Genomic DNA, 10,419 nt, shown 5'->3' with positions numbered 1-10,419 from the left:
AAAAAAAAAAAAAAAAAAAGAAAAGAAAAAAAAGAAAAAGCTTACTTACCTTAGCTTACTTCTGGTTACTCTTTTGTAAGGGGACCGCCTTATGCCAACTGAGGAAAAACTGGTCTGTTTTGGAATCTATTTACTTATGTGTATTTAACATAAGTAATTTGATTTTGGTTTGGCCTGGTCTGGTTGGGTCCTAGTACAAGAGCTGAGTCCAAAACATTGGCCTCCCATGATTTTTTAAAAACAATTTTTACCCATTTTGATCAGGCTCTCACCTAGCCTGACCAACACTCAGGACTTAAATTCGTCTCAGTTACCATCATTTTGGGTTTCTGGTCTCAACACATCATTGACAGATTAGTGTCTTCATCTTCATGATCACGCTTTTTTTTTTTTTTTTTTTTGATACAGAGTTTCACTCTTGTTACCCAGGCTGGAGTGCAATGGCATGATCTCAGCTCATCGCAACCTCCGCCTCCTGGGTTCAGGCAATTCTCCTGCCTCAGCCTCCTGAGTAGCTGGGACTACAGGCACGCACCACCATGCCCAGCTAATTTTTTGTATTTTTAGTAGAGACAAGGTTTCACCATGTTGACCAGGATGGTCTTGATCTCTTGACCTCGTGATCCACCCACCTCGGCCTCCCAAAGTGGTGGGATTACAGGTGTGAGCCACCGTGCCCGGCCAATCGTGCCTTTTTATGTATTTATTTTTGAGATGGAGTCTCACCCTGTCGCCCAGGCTGGAGTGCAGCGATCTCGGCTCACTGCAACCTCTGCACCCTGGGTTCAAGTGATTCTCCTGCCTCAGCCTCCTAATGCCTGGCTAATTTTTGTATTTTTAGTAGAGATGGGGTTTCACCAGGTTGGTTAGGCTGGTCTCGAACTCCTAACCTCATGATCCGCCTACCTCGGCCTCCCAAAGTGCTGAGATTACAGGCATAAGCCAGTTTGCCCCGTCCATCAGTAGGACTCTTAAGGGCAGCATTCTTGGCAATATTCTCAGCAAGGTGGCGTTCTCTAGCCTCCACAGAGTCTAGTTTCAAATGACCTGGAACCTTCATCATGGCCACAGCAGCAGGTATTTGTATTGCATTTAACAAATCATAAGATTCATTATGAAAGTGAGGAAACCTGTTTCCACATTTCAAAATCATGAGCAACTGCAAATGCCTACCTGCTAACTGTGTAAAGGTTAGCAGTTTCCCCTTAGCAAGAAGGCAGGCTCCAGTGAGGGCAAATAGCTCCGCCTGCTGGGCTGAAGTGGCTGAAGGCCAAGGGGCTGCTTTCCCAACCTCAAAGCAAGAGATCATCCTGCAAGCATGAGCCGTCTGTGAACCGGGATAGCTTCGCATTGTCCAGGGGAGTTTTTCTGTAAATCCTTTCGGGGAGTCAAAAGATGATCCATTAAAATCAGACAGTCATGTGGCGTCTCGCCCCAGAGTAGAGAAGAAGGAAAGTAGCAGGATTAAAATTATTACAGGAAGAGACAGTCATATGGGGAGTGGTTAAGAGAAGGCTCTCATAAAAAGTGAGGTGGCTGGAATGAAAGTGCTGAGTACGATGAGACTCTGAGAGACTTTCCACAGTGTGGGCCACAAAAAAGGTCCAAGGAGATCCCCTGAGGATTTCTTTGGTGGATTTGACCCACAGGGTGGTGGCAGGGATAGCCTCAGACAAGGAGGAGAGCCACAAGCTCCCAGGTCCCACTGTTCACTGTAGTCTCTTATGGGAATATGCTGATCTCCATGCTTTTAAAATACTTTAAATTTCAATTTTCTTTAGAGACAGAGTCTCACTCTGTCACTCAGGCTGGAGTGCAGCAGCATGATCATAACTCACTGTAGCCTTCCACTCCCAGGTTCAAATGATCCTTCCACCTCAGCTCCCAAGTAGATGGGACTACAGGTATTCTACCATGCCCGGCTAATATTTAATGTTTTTAGAGAGGGGGGTCTCATTATGTTGCTAGGGATGGTCTCAAACTCTCGTCTTAGGTGATCCTCCCACCTCAGCCCCCCAACCACGCCCAGCTGCATGTTTTTCAGCAGCTGCCAGCGTGCTTCCTTCTTTTTCACGTACAGAAAGGAAGAAGTGAGCTGTGTCGCTTCTTGGCCTTTTGGCTAAGATCAAGAGAAGAAGAGGAGTTGCCTTAGGCTTCTGTTGATGTGACCGGAAGCCTGAGGCTGGGTAATAAATAAAGAAAAAGAATTTATTTCTCACAGTCCTGGAGGCTGGCAAGTCCGAAATCAAGGGGGCATATCTGCTGAGGGCCTTCTTGCGGGTGGAGACTCCCTGCAGAGTCCTAAGAGAGGTGGCTCAGGACATCACATGGTGAGAGTGTTTCTCTTCCCCTTATAAAGACAGCAGTCTCACTCCCAGGATAGCCCTGTAATCCATTAACCCATTAGTCCCCAAATCCATGCATAGATAACCCACTCATGAGAGCAGAACACTCCTGATAATCACCTCCTAAAGGCCATACTTCTCAATACTGCTACACTGAGGATTAAGTTTCAACATGAGTTTTGGAGGAGACAAACATTCAAACCATAGCAGTTGATAATTAGGGTGTCCCAAGGCTGGGGAATTTAAGAAAATTCCCTGTTTAGCTTGTCAAAAGCCACATCTTCTGGCTCTTCCCAAACAATGGGGTCAGGTTTGGTGATTTTAGCAGAGGGGTTGGGCCAGAATAGAAGACCTGGGGATCCAGCAAGCCCAAGAAATCCACAGAGCGGGTGCTCAGTTCTGGATTTCAGGAATTATAAAATGACTTGTATGCAATCTGGGTCTGACTGTGGTCCACTTTGTGAAATTAGGTGGCCTAAATATGTTTCCTGGGTTTTTACCAGTCGTAATTTTTCCTTAGAAACCTAAAGGCCTGCTTTCGGCCGGAACCGCCATCTTCCAGTAATTTGCCAAAATGACGAACACAGAGGGAAAGAGGAGAGGCACTCAGTACATGTTCTCTAGGCCTTTTAGAAAACATGGAGTTGGCCGGGCGCGGTGGCTCAAGCCTGTAATCCCAGCACTTTGGGAGGCTGAGGCGGGTGGATCACGAGGTCAAGAGATCGAGGCTCTCCTGGTCAACATGGTGAAACCCCGTCTCTACTAAAAATACAAAAAATTAGCTGGGCATGGTGGTGCGTGCCTGTAATCCCAGCTACTCAGGAGGCTGAGGCAGGAGAATTGCCTGAACCCAGGAGGTGGAGGTTGCGGTGAGCCGAGATCGCGCCATTGCACTCCAGCCTGGGTAACATGAGTGAAACTCCGTCTCAAAAAAAAATAAATAAATAAATAAATAAAAAAGAAAACATGGAGTTGTTCCTCTGGCCACGTATATGTGAATCTATAAGAAAGGTGATATTGTAGACATCAAGGGAATGGGTACTGTTCAAAAAGGGATGCCCCACAAATGTTATCATGGCAAAACTGGAAGAGTCTACAATGTTACCCAGCATGCTGTTGGCATTGTTGTAAACAAACAAGTTAAGGGCAAGATTCTTGCCATGAGAATTAATGTGCGTATTGAGCACATCAAGCACTCTAAGAGCCGAGATAGCTTCCTAAAACGTGTGAAGGAAAATGATCAGAAAAAGAAAGAAGCCGCCGGGTGCAGTGGCTCAAGCCTGTAATCACAGCACTTTGGGAGGCCGAGGCGGGTGGATCATGAGGTCAAGAGATCGAGACCATCCTGGTCAACATGGTGAAACCCCGTCTCTACTAAAAATACAAAAACATTAGCTGGGCATGCTGGCACGTATCTGTAATCCCAGCTACTGAGGAGGTTGAGGCAGGAGAATTGCCTGAACCCAGGAGGCGGAGGTTGCGGTGAGCCAAGATCGCACTATTGCACTCCAGCCTGGGTAACAAGAGTAAAACTCCGTCTCAAAAAAAAAAAAAAAGAAAAAGAAAGAAGCCAAAGAGGAAGGTACCTGGGTCCAACTGAAGCGCCAGCCTGCTCCACCCAGAGAAGCACACTTTGTGAGAACCAATGGGAAGGAGCCTGAGCTGCTGGAACCTATTCCCTATGAATTCATGGCATAATAGGTGTTAAAAAAATAAATAATAAAAGACCTCTGGACTGTAAAAAAAAAAGAAAGAAAGAAAGAAACCTAAAGGCCTTTAGGAGTTTTAACCGGTGTACACCGTCTTCCTCACATGCTGCCTTGAGGGAGAACAATGAAGGTCATCCACATATTGCAGTAAAGTGGACCCATGAGGAAAGTGACATCCTTTAGGTTAGCCTTTAGAATTTGGGAAGTAAGACTCTCTCTCAGTGAAGCATTGGGCATGACGGTAAAGGTATACTGTTGGCCTTCCCAAGTAAAAGCAAAAGGTCTTGACTGTCCTGGCTGACCTGATGTTAAAGAAGACACTGCACAGGTCAATTGCAGTGAAGAACTTATCAGTTGGGACTGAGGTCAGCAAAGTATGGGGGTTTGGGAAGACTGAGCGGTGAGGTGCAACCATATTGTTTATCACGCAAAGATTCTGAACAACTCTCTACTCACAACCATTAAGTTTCTTTACTGGCATAATTGGAGTGTTAAAGAACTGGTATACAACGTAACAAAATCTTGTGCCTTATAATCTGCAGTGATGGCTTTTTATGACCAATAGGTCTTCCTTGTTTGAGGTAATTTAAAGAGTCAGGAAGTTCCAGGATTGAGTCAGTTTGATCTGGTTTGTCAAATCCCAAAATTATTTTCCCCTTTTGGGAGAAAGAAATTCCTGCATGATGTTTGTCAAAAAGTGTGGCCAGACCAGGCACCGTGACTCATGCCTTTAATCCCAGCACTTTGGGAGGCTAAGACAGGTGGATCACTTGAGGCTAGGAGTTCAAGACCAACCTGGCCAACATGGCAAAACCCCATATCTACTAAATATACAAAAATTAGCTGGTCGTGGTGGCATGAGTCTGTAATCTCAGCTACTGGGGAGGCTGAGGCAGGAGGATTGCTTGAAAGTGGAGCAATCCTCCTTCAGGAGGTGGAGACTGCAATGCTCTGGCTGAGATCATGCCACTGTACTCCATCCTGGGTGACAGAATGAGCCTTTGTCTCAAAAAAAGAAAAAATTAAATACGAAGAAAATACCTTGCCAGATTTTTCATGTTAAACCAGCCAATACTAAAATTGTTTAGATATGCAATTTGAACTCCAAGGTCTAAGTCAAATTACCTATGATAACCCATTAGTTATCAGTGCTATGCACCTAAATTGGAGAAACAACTGGTATTCAAGAGGACATAGTCCAATGTTAAGCATGACTCACGGAGAACCAGGTTGGCCGCCTTGTTCCTCCTGAGGCCTTAAGGCTTTTGTTATTAAAGGTTCTGTATTTTATGACTCATCGTAGAAAACATAAAATAATCCAAATTGAATATACTGATGTGGTTGACTTATAAATTGTGAAAAGTGTTTAAAACTAATGTTTCCACAGTCACCAGGGATGGCAGAGCTGAGGATGGAGCAGGCATCTGGGCTGTTCTCCTGGACGCGAGCAGAGTCCTATGGCTCTCAGACCCCTCTGAGCAGGGAGCTGCCTGGCAGCCCTGGATCATGGAAGAGAAAGTGCTAGAGGTTTATTATTTGACCCAGCAAAGCCTAATACTTTAGAAGAACTGGAATTGGCAATGGAAAGTTGTGTGGAAGTTCAGAAGATAAATGAACAAGACTATGTGGTTATTATCAAGTTGACACCACAGTACCTCATTGATCTTTGGTGACTCTTGTGGAGCTGCGCTTAAGAGTAAAACTTCAGCCATGTTTACCATTTAAACATAAGTCGGAAATCTACATTTCTGAAGGAACTCACTCAACAGAAGAAGACATCAATAAGCAGATAAATGACAAAGAAAAAGTGGTGGCTGCAACTGAAAACCCCAACTTAGGGGAATTGTGGAACAGTATGCCCTTGAACCTGACTGGTAGCTGTTTTAAGAGCCACTGAACTGTAATTGATATATTTGTTTAAACTCTTCATATAACGTCAAAGACTCATGCTTAATACATGGGTGATTTGTACCTCAGAGCATTTTTGAAAGGATTTTTTCCAAGTGAGATTTAATTTTAAGGTAGTGCCTAATCTGTTCAGTGTATAACATTCTCAGGATTTGTAACACTTAAATGATCAGACAGAATAATATTTTGTAGTTATTATGTGTAAGATGAGTTGGTATTTTTCTGATGCCTATTCTGATACAACTACTTTTCATGTCAAATATGTACTGTGCACAAATGTACTCAATTTAAATCATTACTCTGTAAAATAAATAAGTAGATGATTCTTGTAAAAACAATAAAAAAAGTAAAACTAATGCTTTGTTCCATATTCCTGGGAAGGTAATCAAATCTTCAGGTACATCTGGCCACCTGATGCATCATTTAATCATGTATAACGGGATTTCATTCCATTGTCATATTCAATGCATGTTTTATGTTATAACAGCTAATTATTATGCCAGAGTATATTTTCACCAGATAAAGTAAACTTTTTATGGTTCACTGAGGACAATCAACCCCTTCACAATCTAGAACCTGAAGACTGACTCTTCTGAGAACATCAGAGAAAGACTGTCCTCCCACACTGCAACAGAACTTTGGAAACCTGACCTCGGGTTCATAATCAAACAGCTGAGAAGCGTCCCTCCACACTCTTGGAATGGTACACTCATTGGAATCCCTAAGGTAAAACTAACCAGGGAAGTTTCTCCCCAGAAAAAGATGGCATCCTTGATGTGAACAGCTTTTCCCAAGATCACAGATCAAGACTTGTACTATCATGAGACTCTTAACCTTTGAATATTTTTTCCTTGTTTATGCCTCTATGAACAATACAAATGAAAAAGGATTCTATTATGTTCACTTATAGGGTATATTTTCATTTGTGAAGGATTTTGCAGCCAGCCTTATACACGAGTAATCTTATACTTTGATAGATAAAAGATGAAGGTCCAATGCAGGGAAAAAAACAACTTTTTTTTTCCCCATTTATTTATTTTATTGCATTTTAGGTTTTGGAAAAAAACAACTTTAATAGCGCATACACATTTCCTCATAATCAGTAAAAACTCCTCTTAATCCCCATCATGGGTTAAAGAGAACATTGCCAGGAGGACTTCACTCTTCTGGAAGGACATCATTTGTCAGGTCCTTTTTCTATGGTTTAGAATAAAATACGCAATAGTTAGAAATGTATCCCGCATAATAGGCTCTCTAGCAGATTCTACTATAAAGGCTATCGTTACACAACAGACTCTAAATTCTCTTGTGGAAGTTATGCTAAATAACAGAAATAGCCAAACAGAAAAATATCTGTGCCACTGCTGGCACTTGTGGCCTATGGAGGAATACATTAAATGTAGATTATAAAAATTCAGTTGTAGGAGATTAATTAAAAAACCACTTAGTCAAGCGAGTAGACTCTTCATCTAGCTCATTCTTCAATCTATTTAATTTTAGGTGGGGTTTGGTTCATGGGGACCGTGGGTAAGGAACATACTCCTCCCAATAGTCCTAATAGTAGTCCCCCTGGTGTGCTGTACTTTCTTAAAGGTTTTAAATGTTTGCATGCAGCCATCTCTAGAACATCAATGGTCTCTCTTCAACTGTAATGAAAGAGCAAAAGAAACACGTGACCACGAGGATACCATAACCTATAAATAATGTGCCGACACCAGAAACCCAAAATGATGGCAACAGAGAGAGGTGCTAAGGCCCTAAGTAGTGGTCACACTCTCACTTAAGTGAGAACCTGACCAAAAAGGGATAATCTTTTTTAAAACAAATTTATGAGAGACCACTGTTTTGGACTCATGCATGAGGTCCCAACAGGCCAAACCAAACTAAAATGGAGTCACTTGTGCTAAATGCGACATAATCAAACCAAGACTTTAAGGATACACACAAATCCTAGAACACACCAGATTTTTTCTCCTGTAAACAGGATGTTCCAGCACAAACAGGTACTTTCTACTCAATCCTTGTTCCTACCTTTGGAAAACTTATGGTTCTACTGTTTCCCTGTGGGTTTCAGGAGCAAATTACTACATTTACAATGGGGATAGTGACAACCATAACTGAAGTGTTGGTCAATCTCTCAAAACTGAGAAAATCACCAAAAGAGGGGAGTTGTTAAAGTGAACTAAACATGGCCTGAGAAGGACTTCACACTTCTATATTTGAGTGTTTATGGAGGTACTGCAACCTAGCTTAATAGACAGATTCAAAAGCTAACAGGAGTGTGCAGCTGTAGCAATAGCTGAGTTCTGGCCAATCCCTGAGGCTGGACTTCATTTATACACTGCTGAGGGTTCGAACTGTGTTCAAATAAGGCAAACGCCAACCTGTAACTAATCCAGCCATTCTGCACTTCCCTTTCAATTTCTGTACATCAGTTATCTTTCTTTGTCTACATATCTCCCACCATGTGCCTGCACTGGAGTCTCTGTGAATCTGCTGTGATTCTGGGGGCTGTGTGATTCATGAATCGTTCATTGCCCAATTAAACTTTAAATTTAATTTGGCTGAAGTTTTTTTTAATCAAATGTAAACCAAAAATAAAAAATAAAATTCTAAGGCTCCCCAACCATCTAAATGGACTTCCTCCTTGGCCAAGGAACTCTTTTTTTTTTTTTTGAGACGAAGTCTTGCTCTGTCACCCAGGCTGGAGTACAGTGGCGCCATCTCTGCTCACTGCAACTTCCGCCTCCCGGGTTCAAGCAATTCTCCTGCCTCAGCCTCCCGAGTAGCTGAGATTAGAGGTGCACACCACCATGCCTGGCTAATTTTTGTATTTTTTAAAGTAGAGACCAGGTTTCACCCTGTTGGCCAGACTGGCCTTGAACTCTTGACCTCAACTGATTCACCCGCCTTGGCCTCCCAAAGTTCTGGGAGTACAGGTGTCAGCCACTGTGCCTGACCTGGAACTCTTAAAATTTGACCTGAAAGACTTGTTCAGATCATGACGAGAAGTGGGGGTCAGACATGCCTCATTATACCTCTCTGGCATTAACATCGACATAGACTTTAAGTCTGATACAAACATTTTACAACCGATTCTCTCTGAAGCCTACTACCTGAAGGCTTCCTCTGCAAATAAGAGCTTTGGTCTCCACAATCCTTTATCTTAACCCACACATTCCCTTCTGTTAATCCCAGGTCTTTAGGTAAATTCAACCAATCCTCAACCAGAAAAATTTTAAATCTACTTATAAGCTGGAAGTCACCACCCCTGACCCCTACTTCGAATTGTCCTGCTTTTCTGAACCAAACCAATGGAGGTTTTAAATGTATTTGATGTTTCATGCCTCCCTAAAATGTATAAAACCAAGCTGCACCCCAACCTCCTTGGACACCTGTTCTCAGGACCTCTGTCCTCAGGGCTGTGTCACAGGCCATGGTTACTCATATTTGGCTCAGAATAAATCTCTTAAAATATTTTACAGAGTTTGATTCTTTTTGTCAACAACACCAGCCACCAGCACTCCTGGTAAGGGAAGGGTAAAGGGAACTTTTTATTAGCCAAAAGGGACAGGTTCACAGAAGCTGCTTAGAAAGCATTCATTGGTTCCAGAGGCCCAACACCAAAGCTCAAAGTTGTCCTCAGTTCATTGGTGAAGCTGCCATTACTGGACGTGTTTACTCCGAGCATCTTATCTGAATTGCTGCAGTCCTAAAGATGGTCTAAATTTTGTCAAAGTAGCAGACCCGAGAAGGACACAAAAGGGGTTATTGTGGGGTTTTCAGAAAGTCCTTGCAAACAGTTCTTACTTCAGACACTAAGCCTGAGCCTCCTGTCCTTTCCAGTCCTGTTTGTCTGGGCCTGAACAAGTGATTACATTCCTCATCTGTAACTTTCACTAAACAAAGGTCCTAGTCTCAGGAATTCGTTGCACAAAGCAACCGTGGTTTGCTGGGGCAGATAAGCGATGCTCTCTGCCTGCCCTGGTCCAGGTATCTCATCTAGAATACTGCAGGCCAGTGGAAATGGCTGGAATAAGCTCTGTTTACAAGGTAACAGCGAGCCTCGCTGGCATTTCATTAGTGTGTGACGGCGGCTTCCTTAGGGCCCTCCCCTCTCCATTTTGATTATGTTGTGACACAAATGACTTCATTTTGTTGTGAACTATAGGGTATTCCTCGGCCCCCGCCAACCTTGCAGATCCCCCCTCAGCCTCGCTGTATCAGCCTTTCGGATCTTCCTTCAGCCCCACAGATCCCTCCTCAGCCTCTCAGATGCCCCTCAGCCCGCTGTGTCCTTTTTTAGCTCCCCTGGGTCTTCCCTCAATCCGCCCGCTGTGTCGCCTTCAGCTCCCCTGGAACCTCCATCAGCCCCACAGATCCTCCCTCTGCCCACCTGGGTCCTCCCTCAGCCCCGCGGATCCTCCCTCAGCCCCACCTGGGTCCTCCCTCAGCCC

The 10,419-nt window shown here is 43.5% G+C and overlaps 1 long non-coding RNA gene and 1 pseudogene across 2 annotated transcripts in view; one reads left to right on the top strand and one right to left on the bottom strand.

Moving 5' to 3' along the window:
* Nucleotides 1-2,916: 2,916 nt before the first annotated feature.
* On the top strand, nucleotides 2,917-4,058 carry LOC116525949 (annotated as a pseudogene). Its single transcript, XR_004257888.1, has 3 exons — nucleotides 2,917-2,983; nucleotides 3,312-3,614; nucleotides 3,916-4,058. The product of XR_004257888.1 is annotated as a 60S ribosomal protein L21-like (transcript).
* A 2,798-nt stretch (nucleotides 4,059-6,856) lies between these two features.
* Nucleotides 6,857-10,419, bottom strand: part of LOC116525950 — a 4,079-nt gene continuing 516 nt past the window's right edge. The window contains exons 2-3 of the long non-coding RNA XR_004257889.1: nucleotides 7,030-7,159; nucleotides 6,857-6,975 (exon numbers count right to left, since the gene is read on the bottom strand). This is a non-coding gene — a long non-coding RNA (uncharacterized LOC116525950). The remainder of the gene's footprint in view (nucleotides 6,976-7,029; nucleotides 7,160-10,419) is intronic.

The sequence above is a fragment of the Sapajus apella genome, unplaced genomic scaffold (genome assembly GCF_009761245.1).
Source record: "Sapajus apella isolate SASKATOON/1434 unplaced genomic scaffold, GSC_monkey_1.0 scaffold49, whole genome shotgun sequence".
NCBI classification, from domain to species: domain Eukaryota; kingdom Metazoa; phylum Chordata; class Mammalia; order Primates; family Cebidae; genus Sapajus; species Sapajus apella.
Note: the sequence above shows the minus strand (reverse complement) of the source record. Positions and strands in the feature narration are given on the sequence as shown.